The sequence below is a fragment of the Pleurodeles waltl genome, chromosome 6 (assembly GCF_031143425.1).
Source record: "Pleurodeles waltl isolate 20211129_DDA chromosome 6, aPleWal1.hap1.20221129, whole genome shotgun sequence".
NCBI classification, from domain to species: Eukaryota; Metazoa; Chordata; class Amphibia; order Caudata; family Salamandridae; genus Pleurodeles; species Pleurodeles waltl.
This window is the reverse complement of record NC_090445.1, coordinates 129,104,183-129,119,582: the sequence shown is the minus strand read 5'-3', so window position 1 is coordinate 129,119,582 and position 15,400 is coordinate 129,104,183. Positions and strand designations below refer to the sequence as shown.

The 15,400-nt window shown below is 43.9% G+C and overlaps 1 long non-coding RNA gene across 1 annotated transcript in view; it reads left to right on the top strand.

Moving 5' to 3' along the window:
• Nucleotides 1-5,317: 5,317 nt before the first annotated feature.
• Nucleotides 5,318-15,400, top strand: part of LOC138299343 (uncharacterized) — a 36,870-nt gene continuing 26,787 nt past the window's right edge. The window contains exons 1-2 of the long non-coding RNA XR_011204738.1: nucleotides 5,318-5,598; nucleotides 8,330-8,416. This is a non-coding gene — a long non-coding RNA (uncharacterized lncRNA). The remainder of the gene's footprint in view (nucleotides 5,599-8,329; nucleotides 8,417-15,400) is intronic.

The window sequence follows — 15,400 nt, the reverse complement described above, 5'->3', positions numbered from 1 at the left end:
GTGGAGTACAGTGGCATAGAGTGGAGCAGCGTAGAGTGCAGAAGAGTGGCCTAGAGTAAAGTGGAGTAGGGTGTCGTAGAGTGGAGTAGTGCAGTGTGTTGTAGAGTAGAGTGGCATAAAGTTGAGTGGAGTGGCGTAGAGTGTAGTAGAGTAGCATAGAGTGGAGTAGAGCGGCATAAAGTACAATAGAGTAAAGTACAGTTGCACAGAGTGTTGTAGAGTAGCGTAGAGGGGAGTGGAGTAGAGTGGTGTAGAACAGCACAGAGTGGAGTGTCACAGAGTGGAGTGTTGTAGAGTAGCGTGTCGTAGGGTGGCTTAGGGTGTAATGTAGCAGAGTGGCATAGAGTGTCGTAGAGTAGAGTGTCATAGAGTTGTGTGCCATAGAGTGGAGCAGTGTAATGTAGAGTGGAGTAAAGTGGCATGGAGAATAGCACAGTGGTATCGCCCAGAGTGGCATAGAGAGTCATAGTGTTGCAGAGTGGAGTGGAGTGGCGTGAAGTGTTCTGGAGTGGAGTGTCATAGACTGGTGTTGAGTGGTGCCGAGTGGAGTGTCGTAGAGTGGCATAGAGTGTCATAGAGTGTAGTGTCATGGAGTGGCGTAGACTTAAGTGGCACATAATGGTGTGGAGTGTCGTAGAGTGTGGTGTCATTGAGTGTAGTGTCACAGTGTGGAGTGACACAGAGAGGAGTAGAGTGACTTAGATTGAAGTAGCGTTGAGTGCCATAGAGTGGAGTGACGTAAAGTGATGTAAGTAAAGTTGCATAGACTGTCGTAGCATGAAGTGAGTTAGAGTGGCATGGAGTAGACTGTCATAGAGTGGAGCAGCGTGTCGTAGAGTGGAATGTCATAGAGTGGAGTTTTGCAGAATGGAGTACCATGGCTCAGAGTGGCATACAGCGGCGTACAATGGAGTGGTGTAGAATGTTGTAGAGTAAAGTGGTGTAGAGTGAAGTGGCGTAAAGTGGAGTGTCACAGAGTGGCTTACAGTAGCATGGCATGATGTCATAGAGTGGGCTGGTGTAGAGTGGAGTAAAATTGCTTGGAACATAGAGTGGTGTGTCACAGAGTGGCATAGAGTGGCACAGAGAATCATAGAGTATCGTAGAGTGGAGTAGCGTGAAGTGTCTTAGAGTTTAGTGTCATAAAGTGGAGTTCAGTGGCACAGAGTGGAGTGCCCTAGTGTGGCAGAGTGTCGTAGAGTTGAGTGGCATAGATTTGAGTGGTATAGAGTGTAGTGTCATAGTGTGGAGTGACAGACAGGAGCAAAGTGACTTAGACTGAAGTAGCATAAAGTGTTGTGGAGTAAAGGGGCATAGAGTGATGTAAGTAGAGTGACATACAGAGATGTAGGGTGCTGTAGGGTGAAGTGGGGTAGAGTGGCATGGAGTGAATGTCATACGTTGGAGTGGCATGTCGTACAGTGGCGTGTCATAGAGTGGAGAACAGTGGCCTAAAGTGGCACAGAGCAGAGTAGAGTGGAGTGGCGTAGAGTGTCCTGGAGTAAAGTGGTACATAGTGGAGTAGAGTATCGTAGAGTGGAGTGTCATAGAATAGTGTGTTGTAGGGTGGAGTGGCACAGAATAGAGTGGCATGGCGTGGAGTAGACTAGCGTAGAGTAGAGTGACACAGAGTAAAGTAGAGTGGTACAGAGTGGGTTACGTACCACAGAGTGAGTACAGTAGCACAGAGTGGAGTACAGCAGTGTAGAGTAGAGTGGAGTGGAGTAGAGGATAGTGGCATAGAGTGACATAGAGTGGAGTGGAGTGGAGGGCATAGAGTGGCATAGAGTTTAGGCACTGTTAGCTATGTTAGGCATTTTGTGTAGACCTGCTTGTTTCTAATAACATTTGTGTATTTGTTTTCTTGACTGCTTAATCCACTACTTGAGCCTTAGCATTATTGCCTATTTTTTTAAAATGTACTATCATCTTCTGCACATTTAGCTTGTCTGTTAAGGTAAGCATAGCTTCATTCTGAAGCAGGTGCAATGAAGAGAGAACTGAAGATTTAGTGAAGTAAATCCTTTTACTAAAGCACCTTGTATCTTTATTTCAAGACTTTCTCACATTTATCCTAGAGAAGAGCCTGGGAACTGCTCGTTTGTGTCTGTTTGATCATGTGTCTTGTCCTCTATTTACTGCACTGAGGAAAAAATGTATAAAGTGTATGTGAACATGTATGGATTATAATGTTACACACTTCAACTGATCAGATGGCAGAGCACTGATCCATTGAAATGTGAAATTATACTTGCCTGCTATTTTTGCATTAAGCATGTGTTCGAATTTCATGAATCTGTTTTGTTTCACCGAACCTGGTGCACTGTGTTTGCTGTCGGTGATACACTTACATCTGGTTTCACCAAACGTCAAGGCTATCTCAGGCTATAGCATGATAAAAGGCAATTTGCTTTCCTTAGGAAGAAATCTATTCAGTTCATTGAATGTATCCTATATACCCTGTCCCATACCATTAGTCAGAAAGGACTCTACTTTGTTTGGATAATAAATGGAAAATCAAATACTTGTCTCGTCAATACTAGTGCAAGCATCTCTGCCTTGAAAACTTCAGAATCACTACTTTTCTCAGGCTTGTCCATAGACGCAGTTGGTATTTCAAATCAATGTGTTCCACACCACATTTTGAACACTGTTTCTTTAACTCTTTCTCCCATCATGGACACATATAATTTCTTTTTAAGTCTTACCTCACCTGCGAATCTATTGATAGATAAAAATTTCCGTAAATTGAATTGTACTGTTTTCCGTGCACCAGATGTGCCGCAGAGCAGGGAAACAAGGTCTTTGCCCTTTTATGTGAGATGAACTATCACACTGTTGTTGTGAACCCTAAAATATCTAAAGATTGGTCAAAATTGGTGGCTCGTGTCATCCACTTTATGGTCCACTGGGTGCTATGTCCTGGGAGGCATTCAGTCCATAGAACAGGTAAAGACAAGGATCAGCCCTCTAAAGAAGCTCCTATGAATTCCACAATATCCTCTAAAGCATGAAGCCAAAGCAGGAATTCTACCAGACCTATATCGTACAAGGGGCCTGACTCAGATTTTGGTGGATGGGTTACTCCATCAGCACAGTGATGCATATCCTATTTGCCAAAATGTAAACACCATTAAATCCTTTGGGATTTATATTTAATTGAATGAGGTATCCATCACCAATGCAAAGAAGTAACCCATCCGCCAATATCTAAATCAGATCCAAGGTGTTTTGATTGTTATAGCTAACATATGTAATACTTCCTTACAAAAAGGTGCGAAATACTGATGTGTATAGATTTGAGCTGGACTTGGGGCCATTAACAATGTGATTATTACGTGCTTCCCTAGGATCCCCAACCCTTCTACCATCATTTCCTTTATCCCGATTAATGACCAATGGTTTACAGTAGTAGATTTGGGTGTCTCCTTCTTCTCCATACCCAGTAAAGAAATGAGTCAGTTTCTCTATGCATTCTCATAGGCAAATCTCAGTTTGCTTGGCAGAGATTTTCTCCAGGATTTACTGAGTCTCCTTCAATCTTTTCCCAAGCTTTAAAGAGAGATTTAGACACTTAGGTCTTTCCTGGTAACTCTAGTTTAGTGCAGTAAGTTGACAATCTTTTGCTTGCCTCTGTGACCAGTGCAACCCTTTAGACCAGTCTATCACCCTCTACCGCTTCACTGAATTGTCTAATAACGCGCATAAGGCTTCAAAGTAGAAAATGTAATTTTGCCTTCCTCATGTGTGCTATACTGTTTATGAGATCTCTGCTGGAAAGCAACACTAATTACCAGAATGGATCGAAGTCATCTGTAAAGTATCCCATTTGGTAACAATCTCCAAGGTGTAAACTTTATTGTGTATGGCTGGGGTCTGTAGAAAGTGGATCCGTGGGTATGCCACTATGGCAAAGCCCCTGCAAAATTATATAAAAAATGTCACCCAAGAAACTTTGCAGTGGTCTAAAGAAGCTGACCATGCATTTGTGCAAATAAAAAGATCCTCACCCCTGATACGGTTTTGGCTCCCTAAGTATGCAAAACTGTTTGCATTGTATAGCACGAACAAGTTGGATTTGCTCTTGAGCTGTTCATACAGGATGAAGTTAATTAGGAAACGCCCAAAGCATACCACTGCTCTGCTTAGAACCAGCAGAAGAGGGGGCTCTCTTTATGTCTCTGCTCATAGCTTCGGCTGCCCATAATTTCGAAGCCTCTGAAAACACTTCATTGAGTGCTACCTTGACCTGATTGTGGCTGTCACTTAGGTGGTTGTTGCTCTCATCCTCACTTCCAAGAACATTCCCACTGCCAGGTTATCCCAATACGAAATTATTTTATCGTCCAAAATCCCCTGAGTCTGTTATCCCACTCTGAACCCCACATCTACCTACCAGCGATGAGGGAGAACCTCATGATTTTTTTTGTTGAACCTTAACATGTAGCAAAGCCCTGCATTGATCTTACAGATGCACGATACTTAACTGCAAAATAGTGTATTCTGAGAGAAGATCATTACTTAGCACTGAAGAAGGGGAGCTAGTTGCAGTATACACTCTATGCACTGTATATCAAGTTGTTAAAAGTTGCTGCCTGCCTAATGTGAGATGTGCCCAGGTTGCAGAACTTGTCTCTTATTCTCAGGCTTGCATCCTTGTAGGTAAAAGGTTTGCTGCTGTGTTCACAGACTCAAAGTATGCATTTGGAGTCACATATGACATATGGCATCTCTGGATGCAGTGGACGTTTCCTAATTTTGGCTGGTACACCTATTTAATATGGGCTGTACGTTTAACACTTTACTTTTACTACAGAGAACTACAGTTGTTAAAAGCTGAAGTGACTTGAGGAATGCCCTCTTTGACTCTCCAGCTACAAAGGCTGCTTTGCATCAAGCCAATGACTTTACTATGTACGCTGAACAGACCAATTTATTTATTGTACATTCCCTAAAAGATTTGCACTTGTTAAAGGGGAAAGTCTCCGAAGTTGAAAAACAGTACTAGAGAAAACAGAATTGCACAAGAGAACATGGAGGGGTGTGGAAAGACTGCTCCCGATGTGTAGTTGTCCTGAATTTTCTGCTTCTCAGCTTTGCTCAGTCATTGAGCTGTTCGTGTTGGTAGGGATGGGCCGCCAGCATTCCTGTGAAAGGGAGATGAAGCAGGCTTGCTCGCAGTCCAATATGGCTGCCTGGGATAGCCTTAACAAGAGAACACGAGGAGTTCTAGTGTCTCAAATGCAGATGGGAACCTGGAAGGAGGGGCCGACACTGGAGATGTTGTCAAAAGCAGAGAACCGATTGGAGTGCGAGGAGGAAGGCACGGAGAAGATGGAAGCGGTGTGGGACATTCGGGAAGGCGTAAAAGAGACGGAGAGGACATTGGAGGCGTGTGAGGGACGTGAGAGAAAAGAAGTCGGGATCGAAAGGACGGAAAGACTGTCAGAAGGAGCAAAGTGTGTAAAGTACAAGGCAGCTAGGAGTACAAGGGAACGACAGACTTCACAGTCAAGACATGCTCCTACCCAGTGGCCTGAATGGAGAAGGCGTCGTGATCCAGTCCGCTGCAGCCCCTTTTCAGGACCACCGCACAAGGCAAGTGATTGTTCATATATTTAAAGCAATATCCATAACACCAACTAACTACATTTGTGAGAGGGAGTAGTTAGGACAGGAGACAAATACAAGAGTGTCACATGAGTGGGGAGGGCGCAAAAATAGTCAACAAAAGTACAATAGAAACGCACTAGAGAAAAGTCACAGGAAAAAGGTTGAGCATAGTAAGGACGTGTTAAAAGTACATTAAGCTCGGCACTGGTGGTGGGTCAGAGACATAAAATAAAAATTGCTTCTCATTAGTTTTTGTGTCCTTCCAAGGATAGCGGCTTGTCGAGACTAGAGCACGAATGAAAATAAGTCTTAACTGATGTGTTTACTTAATTTTTCTTCTGAACAATAACTACCAGTTCAATAAAAAAATAGTCACCACTACCTACAGTGTTGCGTGTGATCAGTGTTCCTGCTACAATGCTGTTGCAACTCCCTTGTACACACCCTTCCTTCTTTCTATTGCCCAGAACTATGGCCACTCCTTTGTCATCTGCCTGTCACAAAATATTGGTCAGGGAAACAAGACCAACCCCATTGCTACCTGAATTCCCTGGGGCCCTTTTATCCACTTCTAAATGGACTTTATTCAGATGCCAAAATGTGCAGATATGTTCTTGTGATTGTATGTTTTTAGTGGGGGGTAAAGCGTATCCATGTGTAGGGGCAGATGCCACAGCTGAGTACCGACTTAGGGACTGCAGTCCCCGTTTCAGAATCCCAAGTCACCTCTCGAGCGACTGAGAAACATACCTCTTTGCAGCGGCAATACAGGAGATTTGCAAAGCCTTAGCAACCAACTAACACTGGCATTATGTCTATCACCCCAAATCATCAGGATAGAGAGAAATATATACAGCATGCTTAAGAACTTTATAGCAACGATGTGTTCTGAGATCCAACTAAAGATGCCAGATACCTCACCTTTAACAGTGTAGTCGATCAGGGCCATTATCATCCCCAAAAACCAGAATGCGTCCCTACAAAACAGTTATGGGATGCTCTATGATGTTGCCTTCCAACTCACCTGTCTGAGCTGCTATTGTAGACTTGTAATTAAATGATGATACAATTCTCCAATGCTATTGAAAATTAATCTGCTGTTTCTAGAGTTTCCGTTCCCGGGTTCAAGCATCTTTACCTAAAATTCCCATTCCGAAGTCTGACACACAAAGCTAAGTGACTGGGTGTATGTGAAGATTCACCAGAGAAAGGCTTTACTTCAGCACCATTGAAAGGGACCATATCTTGAAATGCTCATCACCAACACAGCTGTGAACTGTCACAGACTGAAGATGTGGGTCCATTCCTCCCATTGCAAGCCTGTTGCACCTGGCAAGACCAGCGGCGGCTCCTCCGCTATGGCGGAAGAGCATCGCCCCACCCCGCCAGCAGCAGCTGCTGCACATCTTTTACTAAACTACATTTATTATTGTTTAATTGTAAAAAGGAGGGGGCCATGGGGTGTGACAGGGACTATTGGGTAGTGCACAGCATATATACTTGGGCCAGCCAAACACACATGCGCACTGGGCTCTATCCAACCTGGCACTGTGTTGCTGGGTTGGAGGCAGCAGGCAGAGGCTCCCACTCTGCCTCACAGCCCCAAGCCAGGGCGCCCCGGCCAGTCCTAATGCTGCTTTCATGCTGCCTGAAGCATGAAAGCAGCGTTAGGATTGGCCGCAGGGCAGGCTGGGAGCCTGTGCCAGCAGTGAGGACCGAGGAGCAGCACAGCGTGACAGAGGTGGGGAGGAAAGTACGTTTAAAAAAATAAATATATTTTTTGCCCCCACCACGTGCCACCCGAGAGCCATGACTGCACAAGACGCCTGCCCACCAGTTCTCATCTACAGACCTGCAGCATGCCCTAGGCCATAGCCTTATGCTGAAGCAGTTTTTGGTCCTGGAAGGAGATAGCCCACCTGGCTTGCTCCTCTGCTGCTACGTTATGATGCACCATTGCCTTTCATTATCACCTCCTTCGTCCAAGGTGAATAATAATCATCTATCAGATACTGGATCCCTTTGTGGATATGGCCCCTCTCTCTTTGCCACTGCCCTCAGCCTGTTGTTCCAGGTGGCACATTTCAAAGCTGTAGAATGAGGAGTTAGCAGAAAAGCTAAATGTTTTGTAGCTATCCTTTACACTAGGGACAATGTTATTTGTATGTTGGGCGTTGTCCCATCGGCAAGGGTTGCTCCCCTTTATTGCAGCAATATTTTGGAAGTTTTCTGCCTCTTGGGGGCAGATCAGCTATATTTTTAGGCCCATCTACCTCCAAGATGGGCAGAAAACCACTAGGCAGCAGGGAATGTTTCTGTGTTTTTGTGTGTGTGAACTGGAGTTCAGCTGACGGTCTGCGTGTACAGCTGTTTGGCTGGCTGTATGTGTACTGGCATTTGGCTGACAGTGTGCTGACTAGTGTATGGCTAATGGTGTGTTTGAACTGTGGATTTTGCTGGGGGTATGTGTTGACTGGCTTCTAGCTGGCAGTTTGTGTTGATTAACGTCTGCCTGGCAATGTGTGTGACTGACATTTGGAAGGTGGTGTGTGTGAAGTGGTGTTTGGCTGGGATGCGGGTCACTCCACTTCAGGGTGTCAACTTCTTGCCTTTGCTTTGTGCCCTCCTTGGGGGCAGGTCAGACGTTTGTCTGTTTAATTTTGTGACATCATTTGCATTTGTGATCTTAATGTTTTATTTCTCTTTTTTATTCTAGTGCAAAGCTTTTGATTTCCTTGTTGGTGGCTCCTGCTTGTGGCATCGGCACTGGTAGGTCTGGAGTTTGTGTAGTTGCATGTGTTTGGTAAGAAAACGTTTTTTGTACTGTTTATTTCATATGAGTATCATTGCCCTGCATGAATGTGTTTTAAATGGTGTAGTAAATGCAGCATATTTAGCTTTGGTTTTATTGTGTGCCAAATTTGCTTCGGATTTGTGCAAGATGCGTATTGTGTTGTCTTGTGTGTAATTTTCTTTTGTTTTTCCTTTCTAGTGGGATACTGTTGGTGCTTGGTGTCCCTGTGGAGAATAGGGGCAGGTGATCCTCAGTCTAGCTGTCTCTGGCATGGGAGTGGTATCTTGTTTGAGTATATATGTCTTTGTGTGCTTTGTATTGATTGACATTTCCTTCCAGATTACTATATGCAACAGTGCCAGACTTAAGCCCCACTCTAGAGCTAGCCGATGAATTCCCACAAATCAGTATGAGTTGAAAAAGTTCTTGGGTTTAACTTTTTTGATGGGCTTGATAAGGAAGCCGTCACTGTTTTCATACTGGTCTACTAGTCTCTTGATGGCTACAGCTATACTTTCTACAAACATGAGTTGTGATCAGTATTTGTTTCTGCTTCGGATGCTGCAGTTTGTTGATAATGCTTCAGTATTGCCACAAAGTCACCCTGATTGTTACCGTCTCTTCAAGATTACGGCTATCCTTTTTTATTTTGTCGATCGCTTTTCAGAGATCTATGTTCCAGGGAAAGAAATAGCTGTGGATGAGTCTTTGGTCCTTTTCACAGTCAGTTTGGTTTTTAGGCAGTACCTTCCTAGGAAGGGGGCATGTTATGGAGTTAAGATGTATATGGTGTCTTACAATAGTACTGGATATGTCTATAATTTCAGGGTGTACACTGGTAGGAATTATTCTCTTGACTCCCGTGGTTGTCCGTCCACTTTTGGAGTCAGTGAGAAAATTGTGTGGGAACTTGGTAGAGGACATTTTAACAAAGGACACCATACATACGTAGATAACTTCGACACTGGTGTGCACTTGTTAAAGGAATTGTACAAAGTGGAAATAGTTGCATGGGGCACAACCTGCCCTAACCGTCAAGGCTACTCTAAAGACCTTGTATGTAAAAATCTTCACAGGGAGGTGCCTTGCTCAGTGATGAACTTCAAGCTGTGAAATTGTCAGGCAGGAGAGGTGTCCACATGCTGATAGCCATTCATGATGAAAGTACTTCACCTGTGACTGTTTGGGTTCAGGTTGCTGAAGCATGCAAACCTGTTTGCATTTTATTCTGCAATAAACACATGAGTAGAGTAGATCAGCGGTTGGAGCCTTACACTGCTGTTCGTAAGGCTTACATTTGGTATAAGAAGTTGGCTATCCATTTGTTTCATTTAACAACCCTCAATGCTTTTGTTGTATTCAAAGATTGTTCTCCAGATTGAAAGATGACTTTTGTTTAGTTTCAGCAGTCTGTGATAGACAGCCTTGTTGTAGTGGGGCAGGCAATTGTTCCTAGACTTGGAGTGGTGGCTAGACTGAAAGATCACCACTTTCCTGATTACATTCCTCCCACGTCCCAAAACACTTTCCCATTAGGAGATGTAGAATCTGTGTCAGAAGAGGAGTACAGAAGGAGAGTAGTATATAGTGCCCCATGTGTTTTTCTGTTCCTGGGCTATGTATGCCCGCATGTCTCAAATCGTACCACAAGCAATGGAGTTATTTGGAGCAACCGTGAGTGTAAAAGTCAACTGACTGGAATGTATTGTTTCATATTTTTTGTTTAGTTTCACGTTTGGCAGTGGTTTGATGTATTTAGTTAGACCTGTTGAATCTGTATTCATAGTTGGTTTTTCATCTCCAAATTGGTTTGTGTTTTTTTTTGTTAAAAACAAGTGGAATGCTGCTGTCTGTAGATTGGCGCCTGGCTGGCAGTGGGTGTGGACTGGCACCTGGCGGGCGCTGTGTGAGGACTGACTTGGCTGGCACTGTGTGTGGACTGGCACTTGGCTGGTGGTGGGCGTGTACTGATGCTTGGCTGGGAGTGGGCGTGTACTGATGCTTGGCTGGCAGTGTGCATGGACTGGCGCTTGGCGGGCAGTGTGCATGGGCTGGCGCTTGGCTGGCAGTGTGCAAGGATGGTGCTTGGTTGGAGGTGCGCATGGACTGGTGCTTGGCTATCTGTGTGTGTGGACTGGCACTTGGCTGGTGGTGTGTGTGAGCTGGCATTTGGCTGGCAGTGTGTGTGTAGTGACTTGCTGCTGGTCACTACATACAATTGCCAGTCCACACACTTTGTCAGTCACCAGCCAGTGTGATTTTTGTGTCAGTCATGTGGGCATATGAAAGTGATGAGCCATTGAATGACGCTGTCTGTTGATGTGAATGTTGTAATGTGCTGGGCCCACGGCTGGCGGTGTGAATGGTTTTGTGTGTGTCACATATGAAAGATGTGTGAATGGCCTGTAAAGCGGCTGGTACCTTGTTGCGGCTTTACAGCTCATGAGGTGTCAATCATTGGTTCATTTTTTTTTTACTTTCAGTTATTAACAGTGTATTTCATTTTTCTGAAATCTCTTGTTAATAAAATTTACATTTCTAACCTTTCTTTCACCCTTGTGCCAAACCAAACCAGTATGTAGGTGTACTTGAGGAATAGATGGTTGTGCAGTAATATTTGTCCTTTCTGTCTTTCTCTGCAAGGGTATTTCAAGGGAAAATCTGCCAATTCTAAATATTTTCGTAAACTAGACAACCAGGGGAGTACCGGGTGGTGTGTCTCTTGTGGATCCCATCAGGGTGTCTTACCCACAATGCCCCGCAAACCTCAAAACTTGGCTAAAATCACACATTTTCCTTGCAGTTCTTTGCCATATTCTTCCAGAATCAGAAGGAAACCGCAAAATTCCTACCACCCAGTGATTCTTCACTTTTCCCAATAAAAATGCTGGCCCACTTCTGTGGCTGAGTCTGGTGCCTGCGAGAGGATTGGAACAGTGCTTAATTTGTAAATAAAGAGGTGCCGGTACTCAAACCCCTTCTCTTAAACACGAGGCTGCTGTAATTTAAATCTGTCAGCACTGAATACTGAGGCAGCGTAATCCTGAAGCCATCTTGGGCCTCTTCAATCCATTTACAGCCACCCATGCCCCTTCAGCTCATCCTGCAACTTTCTACTTTCTCCCTTTTATGACGCTTTTCGTTTTTCCTTCTTCCGTCTTTCCCCTATGTGTATTTTGCTCACAGCAAATGCTTGAGGCATAAGAATAAGCCCCTGCCCTCACAAATAAGTGCCGGTGCTCAGCACCGGAAACAACAAGCACAAATTAAGCACTGGACTGGATCAAACTAACATCAGTGGAAGTCCTGGCAAAGGGACCCTCATTGACTTTGATTTGATTTGTTCTGGCACAGAAAGTAGGCCCCATCACACATGTGAAGTACCATTTTTAACATGAAGACTTCTTGGGGCAATGCTGAGCAGAAGAAAGTTTCTGGCTCCCCAATGATTCCAGAAATTTCCATCACAGAAATATCAGGAAAATATGTTTTTTAGTCACAGTTTGAAGTTTGTAACAACCTGGAGAGCCACTCAAGCCACCCCATCCTGGATTCCGTAGGTGTCTAGTTTAAAAAAATGTACAGGTTTGCTAGGTTTCCTAAGGTGCTGGCTGAGCTGGGGCTCAAAATCCACAGCTAGGCACACTGCAAAAAAAGGTGTCCTTTTAAATGGAAAAATATGATGTGTCCAAGTTGCGTTTTGGGCCATTTCTTGTTGAGGGCTCTAAGTCTACCCACATAACTGAGGTATCGTTTTTATCAGAAGACTTGGGGGTATGCTGGGTGGAAGAAAGTTTGTGGCTCCCTGCAGATTCCAGAACTATTCATCACAGAAATGTCAGGAAAATGTGTTTTATTAGTCAAAGTTGGAGGTTTTCAAGGGATTCTGGGTAACACAACCTGATGAGAGTCACGCAAGTCACCCCATCCCGGATTCCCCTAGGTGTCTGTCTTCAAAAATGTGCAGGTTTGCTAGGTTTCCCTAGATGCTGGCTGAGGTAGCTATCAAAATCCACAGCGAGGGACATTGCAAAAAAAGGTCAGTTTGCAGTGGAAACATTTGATGTGTTCATGGTGTGTTTTGGGCCATTTCCTGTCACGGGTACAGGGGTGTGGAATTTATTAAAATATCTACTTGTCCAGGGGACAGGTTGCTTCTCAAATCTACTTGTCCTGTAAAAAGATCTACTTGTCCCTTTGGTGCCATGTAGTGTGGCGACAAATTATGGCAGCAATATCATTATGTAAGAGCTCTGATAATAGCCTCTCTGATTATGCCAGGGCTACTACCATAGTAGGGCTTGAATACTTGCAGTTTCAATCCCTACTGTAGCAATTTCCTTATTTTGCCACCTTTCTGCAGATCTGCATACTGGGGCTGGAGGAAGCAGTAAGCAATAGTTCCAGGGCTGGAATGCCTGAGTCTGCAAACCTACTAACCTGCATGTTTTAAAGATTTTCACCAGCTTCTCTCTAATATTTTCCCATAATAAGAAAGGTTGGACATTTACTCCTGACAATGGCAGAATTAGAACTTCTTCCAGGGTTGGGAAGAAAGTGGCCGTAGGAAAAATGAACTTGCAAATGCTCAATAGATTTTCACATGAGCAAATCTACACATGCGTATTTACCCATGCTAAAATACAGTTCACAAATATTTTATAGGGGTACGACATATACCATGGGTGCACTTTTGTGACTTTCTTTAAGAATTTGGGGCCACATGTAGGTAGGTTCAGATTTGTGACCCGCAAATTGCGAGTCAGAGGGACTCGCAATTTGCAAGTCGCAAATCCGAATGTAGGATGGTGTCCCTGACACCATCTGTGATTCGCAAATGTCCACCTAATGAATAATCATGAGGTGGGTCACAATTTGCGACCCCCTTGCGAATAGCGGCCCTCACAGGGATGGTGGCCTGCTGGAGACAGCAGACCACCATATCTGTGACTGCTTTTCAATAAAGCAGGTTTTTTTTTTTTTGTAATGCAGCCCGTTTTCCTTAAAGGAAAACGAGATGCATTACAAAAACGAAAAATGAAACGTTTTAGTTTCATTTTTTCAGAGCAGGCAGTGGTCCGCAGGACCAGTGCCTGCTCTGAATTTTTTTTTTACAGTGACATTCACAATGGGGAATGGGTCCCATGGGGACCCCTTCGCTTTTGCGAAAGTCTTAGCACCCATTTGAAATGGGTGCAAACTGCGATTGGTTTGCGCCCGCGTTCGCGGTCACAAAACAATCCTACATTGCACTGCGAGTCGCAATTAGGAAGGGAACACCCCTTCCTAACTGCGAGTCGCAAACCCGTTTTGCGATTCGGTAACCAGGTTACTGAATCACAAAACTGGGCTTGTGCATCGCCATGTGCTTTTTGCACGTCGCGAAGTCGCTGTTTGCGACATGCAAAAAGCTACCTACATGTGGGTCTTGGTCCCTAATTAGGTCTGGTGTTAACAAAGACATTTTGTTTTTATTAAACTTCTATTTCTCTCTCTTTCGGCTGGCTTTACTGTGAGAGATCGCATTCTGCTCTTCCACAAGGAGCATATTGGCACACAAAGAAGTTTTGTTCAGTGTCAGGAACTACAGTGGCAGTCAGTGACGTAACGAAACTGGAGGGTGCCCCTTTGCAAAGAACATGGAGGAGCCCCCTCTCCAGACTCACTCAGGGCAGGTGCTGTGCTGATGGGGCCCCCTGGAGGGCGGCTGCGGGGCCTTTGTTATGCCACTGGTGGCAATGTGTGCTTTTAGAGTTCAAAAACTTTTTTCTTTGCGCCAGTGTTTGTTACAATGTTGAGGGCCTGGTAGCTCCCACAACAATAAAGTGTTACAAAAGCCATGTCAAAACAAGACACGCATTGATGAAACTAAAAGACTTATAAAAATGTCAGATCAGTTGGCTTTGTCAGTGTTTGTTTATTTTCATGCTTCCCATATTCGTGTTGAAAATGGTTACACTGATTTTCCATTAGAAATATGTTTGGGAAATACTAGCATGCATCAACACATTTTACTAAATGACACTTCATTTGCATCTAATCAGAGAGCATTGTGGGAGCATTATACTTAGCCTCATAGCCTAAACTTTTCAAACATGTGTATACACGTTTTTTTTTTTTGTACTGGAACCAACGTCAGTAGTGAAGTGTGACCTTAAAACATTTATTTACAGCACTCACCCTAATAATGAAGGCTTTCAAATAATGAACCATGAATACAAGTTCGAACAGCATTATCTTTTGGAAACACATTACCTCAACTGCAGAGAGTTCCACTCTCTGTAAACAGGCAGCCAAAGGGTTTGTGCTGCAGAGGGTTGGGCCTACTTGTCCCAAGGACAAAGTAAACATAAAAACTTGTTGCCCTTGACCCCAAACAAGATGCATCGGGCGATAGGAATTCCACATCCCTGGGGTACTAAGCCTACCCACATAAGTAAGATACCATATTTATCAGGAGCCTTACGGGAACACAGAATAGTAGAACAAGTGTTATAACCAATAGTATTTCTCTGCATTTGAGCCTTCTAATTGTAAGACAGTGTGTAAGAAAGAAGTCAATTTGAAAATTTCCCTCTAATTCACCTTAGTATGGGTACCCACAAATTCAGAGATGTGCACATAACAACTGCTTTTAAACTCCATATCTTGTGCCGATTTCAGAAATACATAGGTTTCATTGATACCGATTTTTCAATATTTATATTTTACCATATGAATTGTTGTATATCTGGTACACAATGAAAAACCATTGCAAGGTACAGCTCAGTTATTGGCTTATTGAAACCCCACAAACCCTATATATCCCCACTAAGCAGAAGGGGCTAGCAGGTGTAATGGTATATTGCTTTTGTAAATAGGACATTGGATATGAGAAGGTAGAAATAAAAAGTTTGTCACACATGCCTGTCTTTTCCTACTAATTTGCAATATTTTTTTATTTCAGCTCTATGGGCCTTCTTTAGATATTGGTGGGTGGGTTCCTCCGTCACA